Here is a 13,407-nt window from a genome sequence, read left to right as displayed (position 1 = left end):
TGAAAAGAACGAACCTGCAAATGTCTCAACTGACCAATCAGAATCAAGCATTCCAGAGAGCCGTGTAATAAGACACTTTAATGAGCAAGTGAGTAGAATTTTAAATTGTAAATATTCAAGGGCTGTACAGAATGAGATGATTGTCTGATGATAACTACTCAAGGTTTTCAAGACCTGTAAACATGTCTTTGTTCTGCTGAACACAAAGGAAGATATTTTGAATTTTTTTGTATTCAAGCAGATCTGACGCACCATTGATTTCCACTGTAGTAAAAATAATATTATGGAAGTGAATTGTGCCTAAACCATCTTCCTTTGTGTTCAGCAGAACAAAGAAATGTATGCTGATCTGTAACAACTTGATGCTGTGTAAATTATGACAATCTTTTTTTTTTGGTAACATATCCCTTTAAGTTTTAGTCATTGTTGACTGTTCTTGTGTGGGCAAAAACGTTTTTAAAAATCTTTAAAATGCACCAACCTTATGACCATCTGCCTAATAATATGTAGGTCCTTCTTTTGCCACCAAAACAGCCCTGACACATCGAGGCATGGACTACACTAGAACTTTCTATCAGAACCAGCATTCAGTTTTTCAGCTACATTAGCTCATCTGTAGGACCGGACAACACTGGCCAGCCTTCACTCCCCATGTCCATCACTGAGCTTTGGCTGCCCATGACCCTGTTGCCCGTTCACCACTTTTCCTTTCTTGGACCACTTTTGATGGGTACTGATCACTGCAGACCAGCAACACCCCACAAGAGCTGCAGTTTTGAAGATGGTCTGACCCAGTTGCGGAGATCCTTACGCTTGCCAATTTTCCTGTTTCTAACACATCAAGTGTCAAGGGCAGCTAAAGCTCAGTGATGGACATGGGGAGTGAAGGCTGGCCAGTGTGGTTCAGTCCAACAGATGAGCTACTGTAGCGGAAATTGCTGAAAAAGTGAATGCTGGTTCTGATAGAAAGGTCTAGTGGAGTCCATGCCTCGATGTGTCAGGGCTGTTTTGTGGCAAAAGGAGGATCTACACAATATTAGGCAGGTGGTCATAATGTTATGGCTGATCGGTGTACATTAGTGTTCCAAACATGATAAAAAGTAACATAGGCTCAAATTGATGTTGTGAGTTTTTGTTATGTTTGAATTTTTTTATTATTATTAATAACTTATCCTGAAGTTGCCCAAAAGAAGTTTCTCTGCTCTATTGGGTTTTAAGGAAGAGTCGGGTTCAGTGCTCACGTTGTCCCACCATGAATCATTAGAATAAACATACATAAGTGTTGCTTAATTGTGATTCAAAGTATGCTCATTTTGTGTTTTGCCTTTAAGGACAAGAATGACATTGGCATCATTCGAATTACTGTTCTGGCAGGTCTACCAGTTTATCTGAAAGAAGACTCTGCAGATGTTTTAAGACACACAAGGTAAGACACAGACATCGGGCTCTATGTTACACCCGGCGCAATGCAAGTGTCTTTCGCTAGTTTCCACCCTAATTTTCACGTTTAGCGCCGCGTTGTTTAAATAGCAAATGCATTTGCGCCCCCTTTTGCGCCCATGGGCGTTCTGGTCTGAAAACGAGGTGTGTTCAGGCGCATTGTTGGCGCGTTGCTATTTTGAGGCAACTAAAATATACTACGCCAAAACCTGCTCTAAAGTCTAAAGTCAATGGCGCAATATGTTTTTTGTTATTTAAAGAGCGCATTAGTAAAATGCGCCTATACACGGGAGGACAACGCGGGTTTGCTTATCACAAGGTACATAATGCGCAGCAGCACAAAAATGCTTTTAAATATGAAAGATTAAAGGATTGAATGTAAAAGATTATTATTGAGTCTCTTGGACATAAATGAGGACTAATTATGAGACGTTAGAAGGCACAAAGAGCTGCTTCACCTGCAGCCTGGTAAGTAAATAAATGCTTTGCTTTAAACAAATGCATCTGTTTTTAAATGTTTTTTTTTAATGCTACCTCACGGATTTATTGTATATGATTACTCTGTACCTGTGGATATGGATGAGAAACATTTTTAAGTAATGCTTAAAAAAACTCTTTGCTAAAAAAAAACCGCTGTCCAAAGTCCAAACGTGAGGAGAGCTGTTTGTAAATTCTTTATCTCCTGTTTGTTACAAATAAAGTATTTTTAGAGTACAAACCTTATCTTACATACTTGTAAATTATTTTTTGATGATATTGGATAGCCATACATTTAAAGCAATTACAAGCCTGCTTTTTACTTCCATGACTAAAAGAAAACAGGTTTTAAAGGTTTTAATAAAAAAAATTACAATTTCAATACAAGTGAAAAACAACACAATTATTTAACATTAATCTTAAACTGGGGATCTTCTTCCTCCGCTTAGTTTTTCAGTTTACAAAGTCCGTCATCTAAATAGGGATTAGACAGACTTAGGTCTGCTCCTAGTCCAAAAAAAATTTACATTTATCCTTCACAAAAATAATCCAAAATGCTCCAGGGGGATAAACAAAGGCATAAGGATAATCCCTGCAGTGTTACCAGAGAAATAACCATATTTAAAACTGTATAAATTAAAATAACAATTCAATTCAATTTTATTTATATAGCGCTTTTCACAATTGGTGATTGTTTCAAAGCAGCTTTACATTAAAAGAAGCAGTGGTAAACACAGAAAATAAACAGATAACACAACATAATACACAATAGCACAAGCAGCTAAATTTGCTGCAATTATGAATCAACATTATAAGCGTGCGTATTACTAATGTAACGTAAAGAAGAGGATGCTAAGTTAAGCCCAAGAAGGCTGCCTCCCCGGGTTGAAAAACCCCCTAGGAGAAAAAACCCCCAGACTTTTTAGCCGGGGAATTAAAAAAAAATAAAAAAATAAATATATATATATATAAAAAAAAAAAATATATATATATATATATACATAGAAACGGATAAGGAGAATAAGCAGAGGTTTAAGCGGGTTCTGCCGGTGGTCGTTGGTCAGGCATTAGTTGGGCATCACATTGAATGTCAGCCAGTAGATCAGAGGTGTGCTGACTTTCACATTTACCAGAACTGGGTCTGTTTGTCTCATTGTCATCGGGGTCGAGGACGAGACATGAAGAAAGAAAACAAAATCCTATTAGCGTAGGGGCCATTCATATGTATACACATGTACACATACATATACACACACATATATATATACACATACACACACATATATATATATCTATTAAAGATACAATGTCACCCCCTGTGATAGACTCTGCACAGTTTGGTTTAGGGAGAACGAGGAAAATGCACAGGCCTGCGCATGTTTGTGGAGATCGACGCACTGATTCCTAGTAACGCCGAAATCTCCTGTATTTTCTAAAATAACTGAAAATGTGTTTGTCTGAAAAAGCGGACATATGCATCTCGGACGGCTTGGGGGTGAGTGAATCATGGGGTTAATATCAATTTGGCCAAACTATCCCTTTAACTTGGACAAAACATGTGTGTCATAAACCTTTGTTAAACACAGAGCTTTTTTGCTGTAAAAACAAATGCGGCTTTCACATAGGATGCGGTGTGTGTTGTGCTGGGCTATGAAACCCATTCATTTCAATGGCGTTTTTTGTTGTTGCGTAGAGCAAAGCACAAGCGCAGCGGTCAAAGTTCAAAATAGTTTAACTTTGCGCTGCGCTCTGTGATGATTACCCGCGCAGCCAATAGAAACGGTGCATCTAAACAAGCAAAATGGACAAAAAGCTTATACTCGTGATTCCCAGAGCTTTATTATACAAGCTTATGCTCCTACAGAGACATCAAAAGGAAAGCTGTGTCAAGGAAACACGTAGCAAGTCAAGTTGGCATGTAAGGTGTGTTTTAAAGGTGGAAAAGAGGATGTTTGTTAAATACATTTTTGCAATATTACTTGAAACTGTCTTTACTAAATGATAAAAGACTATTTATAAGCACTGAAAGTAATATTAATATACGTCATCTGTGCACAAAATAGCGCCTTTAAAACATCAACCAATTGCTCATGCGGTCATCGCATAAGCGATTGGCCCTCTGGCTTGTCAATCACTGCCATTACGATCCTTGTGAGAGACGTGCGCGCTCCAGTAACTAAACACAAGCGACGCATGCGCATAGCGCATGAAACTCCGTCTTAAGTTTCGTTTTGTTTTCATTGTCGATCCTGCTTTCCTCCTCAAATTTGCACCACGGTAGAGAAGAAACTCGAAGGAGGACGCAAATGAAAAACTTCTTTAAGCCGCTGGGAATAGGAGAAAATTGTCAGAGGAACGTAATGTAAACAGAGTCGTTATTGGAGAAACATTTCAACGCTGGAGAGCAATGAAGGAACAGAGAGGTGTCAAGACAGACGCGCAGTTCGCAAAATTCTTCCCGACAGGTATCAGTGATTATTCTTTCTTTGGGGAATAATTATTGTTGTACTGTTATTCAAGTATATAGACGTTGTTCTTGTACTGTAGTTGTAAGGCAGTGACCAGTCTGCTACATGCTAGTTGAAATGGGAGTAGCGTAGACTGATCTAACGTTTTAACGTCTTATTTGTTTATTATCATCATCATTTCACATAATGAATCCACTGACGCGAGTCACGCGACACAGCATATGCCGGTGTTAAACAAACACTCGTGTTCAAATATTCGTGCACGAGTTTTGGAAGGCGTTCCCTAGAAATGAGCTGTGAAGGAGGGAGGCTGTTCTTACGCATAGGCTCATTTAAAAAACTTAGTAACCGTTTTTGGATTCTCAGTCGGCGAAAAACATCCTCTTTTGCGCCTTTAAGTCAAGTAGCTTGTTGTAGGTAGGCAGCTTAAAGTTACGTGAAATGGAGATGGGCAATGTCACAGGCCGGAGCGGACCCGAGATCTCTAAAGGGTCACGCCCCTCTCTAATTGCCACCTCGAGGAGTTTCCCAAGACCACCCCAATGACCAGACAGACAAGTACACTATAATTAAAATATAACTTTATTTAAATATTAAAAGCAAGGGGGAAAGGGGAAAGGGCAGTTTAAAACAAATATCTCTTTCTCGCCTCCAGGGCGGTTTGGACCATGAAACGGGGGCTGGGACTCCTTCCTGGTTTTGTCCTTTGACTCGTGGCGCCCTCCGCTTCTTCCTGGAGGCAGAACAGGGGGAACACTATTAGTGGCTTATTACGGTACTCAGTTGCTACTTGCCTAATTTCTTCGGTCTCTTGTTCACCCTACAGGTTTCCTTGGCTGGACGTCCTGGTCCCTCGGGGAACTCTCACGCCCAGCGGGTGCGAACCAGTGGCCAGAGGTGGATTCTCACCTTACGGAGGCGGCTCGTTTCTCGTTCGGGGATTGCTGTGGGCAAAGGTAGGTTACACACCCTGCAGGTAAGTTACTCACGGAACTTGGATCTTCGTTCGCTCTGGGGCATTCACTGGAGCAAGGTAGGTTACACACCACCAAGGTATGCACTCACGAGGCTTGGGCTCTTCGTACGCTTCGAGGAATCCACTGGGGCCCAGGTAAGCGTTTCACACTATTTGTACAGTTCGTTCCTCCCCGAGACGTTGCCGGAAGCACAGCTGAATCCTACACCACAGAGGTAGGTTGCTCACAAGACTTAGACGTTTCGTTCCCTTCGGGGCATTCGCTGAGACACAGGTAAGTGGTTCACACTATTAACACAGTTCGTTCCTCCTTAAGACGTTGCTATAAGCGAAGGTAGGTAACACATCACAATGGTAAGTTACTCACAAGACTTGGGCTGTCCATTCACTTCGGGGCATTCGCTGAGACACAGGTAAGTGGTTCACACTATTAACACAGTTCGTTCCTCCTTAAGACGTTGCTATAAGCAAAGGTAGGTAACACATCACAATGGTAAGTTACTCACAAGACTTAGACGTTTTGTTCCCTTCGGAGCATTCACTGGAACACAGGTAGGTGGTTCACACTATTGGCACAGTTCGCTCCTCCTTAAGACGTTGCTGTAAGCCCAGGTAGGTAACACAACACAATGGTAAGTTACTCACAAGACTTAGACTTTTCGTTGCTTTTACAGGCAGTGGGTTTTTGCAGCAGCGTCCATACACCGTATACCTCCACCCGTCACCTAAACTTTCTGGGTGTCGTGGGGACTGAGGGGTCGGGTGGCACAGAGCTGAACGCTTCCCTAGCTCCCCCTTCTGTTGTAATAACCGGGGTCGCGAGCTGGGGCGAACTCTCGACGAGGCTCCACCCACACCCGGGGTTTCTGTTGGGTAGATCTACACACAACTACGACCCTACATCCGTACCGTGCACGTTGGCTGCTACTCACTCCGGGCTTCGCCACTGCCTGCTGGCTGGGGTGGTGTGACTCTTGCTAACGCACAGGAAGGCAAACAAAAAGAAGTTTAATTTCCCCTTCTCATAGGGCTCAAACCACAGCGTGTTCTCTCCTTCTCACGACCCGTCCGGGGCCAGGGAAGCTTTGGTCGCTACAAGCACAGCATACACAGCAAGCTTTAGTGTAAACACAAATTATAATCACAACTCACCCACAGCACTCTGTACACACACTTTACGTGAATTTATGGACTGAAGCCGCCTGGCTTTGACTACCTCGTGAGGCGGGTTGAGCGCTGTTCTTTTCCACAGAGAAGACGGGTTAGTACAAAATTTTGATCAATACAGCCCCTGTATGTTCACAGTTACCTCTTCGGCTCACCCACGCTTCCTTCCTCCGTAGGGCCAGATAACAAACAGCACACGTTTCCCCAGTTGAGTTTCTTTCCCGTGTTTCCGGTCGATCCACGGCTCGCCCATGCTCCTCTCTTCAGTGGGGCCAGGAACCTTCAACACACTTCAAATGTACACCAAGCAGCTCTTCTTATAAATACTTCATCGACACACATCAGCTGTTACTCACTCTTCGTTGTCAACACAATCCTACAACAATGTACTCGCTGACTCGATAGTAGCCCAATCACACGTGAAATCACCCAATGATCTCTTCGCCCGATCGTCGTATACCTCCTTCTTCCCCAAGGGATCGATGTAGGTCAATAAAGCGGGTCTGCACAGCAGCAACACAGCGCACACAAAGTACACCAAAAGCACACTGTCTGCTATCTTCAAAGGTCCTTTTGTACTCTGCCTTCTCTCCTCATTTGCCTATCAGCAACCGCTGTCTTAATCGCCCCCACCTGTGTGCAATTGGGCTTGATTTTAGACTTCGGGGAAGCCCCGGGGATTCCGGTGTTCGGAATAAAACGTCCGGGCGGAACTCGTCTTCACCACTTTTAGTTCCGCTCGCATACATCGTCACCTGGTGACATCAACATCAGTCTCTGTATTCCTCATCGACTATTTAACGCAAATATAAACACTGTAGTAGTTTATTGAAAACCCCGCCTACTTTGTTCTGGCCATCAGAGCACAAATCGCTTGGCTGCTCGGAACCCAGCGGCGAGCGCAGCGCACACCGCGTCCTATGTGAAAGCTGCATAAGTCTGTGAAAACATTAATGGGCTTTTTAATGAGGCAACCATGTCCCGCTAACTTGTGTTTTGGCCTACAAAACCTGGTCGACCAGTAGTCATTCATTTTAGCCAGTAGTTGACTTTTGACACTTATATTTTTTTCTCTGGCTGAACCTGCTTGTTTTTCTGATACGTAAAGACATGTATTGACAGAGTTTTTTCAATCCATTTAGAGAGAGGAGCTTGTGGAGGGAGCCTGGTCCAACCAGACTCTCGTACATTAATGTCATTTGTACAGAGAATCTGGCCACACTCCATTGCAAAGCTTTACTTCCGTTAAGGAGGGTCCTCTGTTGAAGTTTAAAACTATTGGATCTGCCCAGAGTCACTCAGGATCTGCCAAAGCCAATCGCTAACGTGTGGTCGTGACGTATATCATGCGCCGGAACCGGCCGGAAACAACAAGTCTGAATGATCAGACCAACAAAACTTAGCAAACATTGTTCTTGCTCCGGCTTTAACTTCTGTATATTCGGCAGTTTTGCAACAACGGACCAAATAACTTTTCTCACGTTTTTCTCTGCTGCTATTACTGAACTACAACTCAAACTGACGCACGACCTCAACGTCATCGTTCTTAGCCACCCCTCTCTGCTCGCTGATTGAACCTGCAGATTTTTGCAGGAGAAAACGAAACTCTACACAGCAGTCCCAGACGTTGTACTGAAGCAAAATAAAAATTAAAGGGGAAGCACGTAGGAGGGCAGAGCCAGGCTACTTGAGGAGGCACAGAAGGCAGCAGTTGCCATCATTGCTGTTGTGGAGGAGGAGGAGGAGAACACCTCGCCTTTCAACCCAGATGATTTACTAATTGTAAATGCCATCCAAAGCGCTTTACAATTTTGCCTCACATTCACCCATTGACGGCGGTGTCAGCCATGCAAGGCGCCATCCAGCTCGTCGGGAGCAGCTGGGGTTAGGTGTCTTGCTCAAGGACACCTCGACACTTGGTCAGGTGGAGCCGGGGATTGAACCACCAACCTTCCGATTTGTAGACAACCTACATGAACCACTCAACCACTGCCGCCCCACAACTGTAATTGTCCTTGAAGATGAGGTGGTGATGTCTACTAAGTCCTGGGTTAGTGCACTTGTGCTGCTTTTTGGGCTACTATGCCCTTCACATTAGCTACCCAAAGAAGCTTACAGTGTTTTTTGAGTTTATACAGAAAGTGCTGTTAAAACTTGAAGATGGAAAGGCCAGGCCAAAGTTGCTTGCACTTAAAAGTGAACTTTTGAATGAGTATAATGTAATACTTTTGTGTTTTTTGCTTCGATTACACATGTTGTTTTGCAGTTTAAAGTCTATAAAGGTTGTAATGTTACTACAACTGATTTTTTTTATCGTCCCTGTTTGGGCAGTTTATTACAGTCTTAATGAAGTAGCTGACTTATAGAGTGAAGTGACTGTTTGATGAAATTATGTTATTTGGACTTGACTTAGCACATTGACTTTGTTGAAAAGTCTCATGGTGTCGTCGTGTGTTACATTATTAAAGAAATACATATTTAATAGAAACTGTATGTCTGAAAAAAAAGATTTTAATGCTATTTGGTCTGTATAGCACAATGATATTGGTTTTAATTTTAGTTTGTGCTGTCAAAGTTGTAAAAGAGTACTTGAGATAATTTTATGGTTAAAGTGTATGTCTGATGAAATTGTTTTAATGATACTTGGACGGTACAGTATGCTTGGTTTGTTTTATAAATCCTCAATATGTGCTGTAACAGTACATGAGGAAAGTGTAAGTCCGAAGTTAGTTTCACTTATCAACACACCAAGCAATTCAGTAAAAATAACTGAAAGCCTACGAATAACAGTGATAGTAACAAACAGTAACAAAATCACTGATAAATAAATAATAATTTTTAAACAGCACTATTATGTATAATGTTCTTAAAGTCTAATAGGCCTAGACTTTCCTTAAAACAGACATGCAAAACATTTTTAGACTAAAGCTTTTAAATGTTTCAATGCATCTAATAATATGTTTTTAAGGCAATTTAAAATTTTTGCTCCTCTCCTGAAACATTCCAGAAATGACAAATTCACGTGACATGAGTGATATTTATTCTGTTATTGAGACATGTGAACTAATTTTTTAGTGTAACAGACACTGTAACCCATTTATCGACATTGTAAGGATTTTCAAAAGACGTGTTCATCTTTTCAACATCACGTGGCCCTGCGCAGACCTATCCGTGTTTGACGTCAAAGTACCGCGAGATCCATTGAAAATATGAGTCATGATTTTAATATTGGATTTGACAAGAGAAAAAAGAAAATGTATTTGTATTAAATGTCGTGAATGGTAAAGAAAAATCTGAAAATAATAATTTCATGAATTTATTTAGCCTATAGGCTACAGTATAGTAGGCCAGTGTAGATTAATTCACTAGACTTTATTTTCTATTTAGGATTAACAGTCACTTTTACTGAATTGTAACAACGATGTCACGAAACTTAAAATTATATATTTTCCAAGTTCCATGACATTCCCCATACATCCAGTAGGTGACACACTTTTATTACATAAGTCACAGTTGCATGTTATTTCTGTCCATAAGGGGGAGACAGAGAGTTTCTGAGAGCCTGGCAACAGGTCCTCACAGACCAATCTTTTACAAACCACATCTTTTACGAACACACATTGAAAAACCAAATAGGCCTGTTGCCAGACTTATTTTGTGTGGTTTACACAAATGAGACTTGTATTTCCTATTCACTTACATACTTCCTTTCCAATGCCATGCAGCTCAATGTGAGTAGCAAAAAGTAATTTCATCATTTAATTTCATAATATATTTTTTTATACATGCTATTATAGGCTGTAACGATTTATCGTGCAAATGCGCGTTTTCTTAATGAATGAATTTTTAAAGAATTACGGTGAAATCCTGGCACATCCCAAAGCCAGGGGGCGCTCTCGTGCAGAAACTCCCTTTGTGCCACAGAAGAAGTAGCTTTACAAACGCTATTCCAGGAAATGTCTGCAGGAATATTTATATCGCTGTTCTTCAAATTGTTTCAGGTATTTTCATGATAATAAAGAATATTTTGAATGATTTTGTTTAACGGGGGTTGCTTTTTTAATTGCAAGTTATAAACGACTCCGACTGATAATTTTAGATTGATAAGGACTATTACTGACCAAATGCCGTAGTTCACGCACAAACTGTGCATGAAACACAGAAACGCAGCCTTGAGATTCAGAATCGATTTCATACAGGCATTTTTAATGAGACACATGATTAATCGTTACAGCCCTACTTGCTATAATAAAAATAGGATCCTCTTACCTCAAAACTACATTGTAAAACCTAACAGTTTAAGTTAATAAACAAAATGAGTTTATTTAAATTATTTTTTTAAATATAAATTTTACTTAATAAAAACAGTGATATCAACTCAAAAACCGCAATTGATTAACCATAACTTGAACCAAATAAGTAATAAATTAAAAATTAACTTAAACTGAATAAGTACTGAATAACTGACTCACACATTCTCCCTCCCACACACCTGAAGTAAATAATGCGCTTTAAAGGCGTTCTAAGCGAATCTGCGAGACGTTAGTTTTTGTTGACGTTTGAAATGTTTTCAAACAGACGGAGCGTAGCTAACTCCTCCCCCTCCCTTCCGTGCTATCATGAACGCGCCCAACCCCCACCCCCAAATCCTTTTTGTCGTTTATTGGCTGGAATACTTTGTTATGTTTCGTTGTGCTAGGTTTGGCCACTGTGTTGTTATTGCTGTTTGTGAAGCCTGGGCTGTCTACAGAGATTGCGTTTTTTTACAGTTTGATTAACGGACAGGCAGCAAGCAGATAGTGAGGAGATGTTTGCTGTATGTAACAAAAAATGTTTTATGGTCTAAAACGAGTCAATTCGCTTAGAGCACCTTTAATTTTGACACACGCCCCTCCCCCACATCTCACGGAGTTTCACAGAGCAGCAACAGCCAAGACACAGACATAAAGCACTGCAAACTCCTTCAACTTTTTAAAAGCATCTTTAAACTTTAAAAACATGTTGTTTGTCGTGACTTTTCTTTTTAATACTGAGTCGGTTACAGTAATTTGTGTAATGTTGGACATACGACGAGACAACGCAACATTGACATGGCAATATTGCCTCAGACTTATTTTTAAAAGCAGATTAATGTGCATTGAGTATGCCACAGTTCTGTAACTGTAAAATTAATTCATATTCATGTGTTTTCTCTCTCAGTAAGTTAAGGACTAACGTTATCTGACTGCCTGTTTGTCTGTGTTCAACCAAACGGTCATTCAAGACCTTTTAAAGGTGATGTTACCACAGTTATTCATTCATTTATTATGTTGTGAATGATACACCATGTAAGTGGAAAATTAATTCATATTTATGTGTTTTCTTACTGTTTAGCACAAACGTATCCTGCGCAAGTTTGAATTTCTCTCAAAGGACTAACTGACTGGCTGTCTGTTCTCGACCAAGCGGTCATTCCTACTCATTAAACCTTTGGTAATGTAACCAGACTTCTTAATTGATTTATAATGTTGTGAATACACCACAGTTCTTTCAATGGAAAAATAATACATATTTATGTGTTTTCTAACTGTTTAGCACAAACATTTCCCGCGCAAGTTTGAATCTCTCGCAGTGAGTACTGACTTACAGCCCTTCACTCATAAAACCTTTTAAAGGTAACGTTACCACATTTATTTGTTCATTTATTATGTTGTAAGTACACCACAGTTCTGTAAGTAGAAAATGAATTCATATTTATGTGTTTTTTTACTGTTTAGCAAAAACGTTTCCTGCCCAAGTTTGAATTTCTCTCAGTGAGTACTGACGGACAGCCCTTCACTCACAAAACCTTTTAACTCTTTCACCGCCATTGACGAGATATCTCGTCAATTAAGATAAAACGCTTCCCCACCAATGACAAGATTTTCCGTCTTACCGCTATTATCCACCAGGTGGCAACTTTTTAAACCCGAAAGTATTGCCCTATGGCAAGCGGCTGCATGTCCATGTCTGTTTTAAAGATCGCTCTGAATGGGATCTCTATGAAAAGTCTGTCACAAAACTGGAATTATCTCTTCTTTTTGCTCAAAATGTGGTGTTTTTGCAGAAACCTACCCATATTCAAAAGCTGATTACAAAAGAACCACTGAAGGTAGGATGAAACAGGTTTTTTTTCAAAGCAGAGGGTCTGTTCTTTCATTTTGTATATTGTATGTTTATTAGGGATGTCCCGATCAGTTTTTTTTGCTCTTGAGTCATTTGATTTTGAGTATCTGCCGAGTCCCGATCCGATACTTCTATAATACATTAAAAAAAGAATAAAGAAGAGCGAAGAAACAGATCCAGGACGCTCCTTATGTCATGCCATACACGTTGCTGTTTCTGTGTGGAGTCAAAAGGGTCTAACTCTGTGCCAGCGCATAACTATAGATGTGTTAAAAAAAAAAGAGAATATAGTATATATGTTCAGGGGTTAAATTGGGGTTTGTTTTGTGGGGATGCTCTGTTAGGAGGGAGGGTTCGAGGGGTAACATGTTTTATCCTGATGACAGCAAAGCCACTGGTGTGTTTCAAAGACATTTTGCACACTTTTGTTTTATGTCTAAAACAATGTTTGTCAAATAAATTATTGTTTAATAAACTGTAATAATTTAACCCTTTTCTGTCATATTTTTTTACTAATGTTTTTCTGATCTTATGTAACTTAATTCATTTGAGTTAAATCAACTTAAACCATTTAAGGTAATCGGTTTCCTAAATGTAGTTGTGTGAATTTATTAATTTGAGTAAAGTCAACTTAACCCATTTAAGGCAATCAGTTTCCTTAAACCATTTGAGTAGCTATATAGTTGTGTGAACTAAATAAAATGTATGAAGTAAACTAAAACTATTTGAGTGGTA

General features: G+C 40.2%; 2 protein-coding genes and 1 long non-coding RNA gene across 6 annotated transcripts in view; 1 reads left to right on the top strand and 2 right to left on the bottom strand.

The window, feature by feature from the left end:
• The window catches only part of LOC135750824 (active breakpoint cluster region-related protein), a 208,849-nt gene that overhangs the window by 137,290 nt on the left and 58,152 nt on the right, over window positions 1-13,407 (bottom strand). The window lies entirely within an intron of this gene.
• The window catches only part of LOC135730698 (calpain-5), an 85,541-nt gene that overhangs the window by 57,370 nt on the left and 14,764 nt on the right, over window positions 1-13,407 (bottom strand). The gene's annotated exons all lie outside the window — the stretch shown is intronic.
• On the top strand, window positions 1,232-13,288 carry LOC135750892 (uncharacterized). 2 transcript variants are annotated; one of them, XR_010532822.2, is made up of 5 exons: window positions 1,232-1,426; window positions 11,728-11,802; window positions 11,902-12,000; window positions 12,103-12,182; window positions 12,285-13,288. It is a non-coding gene; the product is annotated as an uncharacterized lncRNA (long non-coding RNA). The 2 variants fall into 2 exon arrangements; XR_012336092.1 differs by lacking the exon at window positions 1,232-1,426 and adding an exon at window positions 7,685-8,578.

The sequence above is a fragment of the Paramisgurnus dabryanus genome, chromosome 2 (genome assembly GCF_030506205.2).
Source record: "Paramisgurnus dabryanus chromosome 2, PD_genome_1.1, whole genome shotgun sequence".
Lineage (NCBI taxonomy): Eukaryota > Metazoa > Chordata > Actinopteri > Cypriniformes > Cobitidae > Paramisgurnus > Paramisgurnus dabryanus.
Note: the sequence above shows the minus strand (reverse complement) of the source record. Positions and strands in the feature narration are given on the sequence as shown.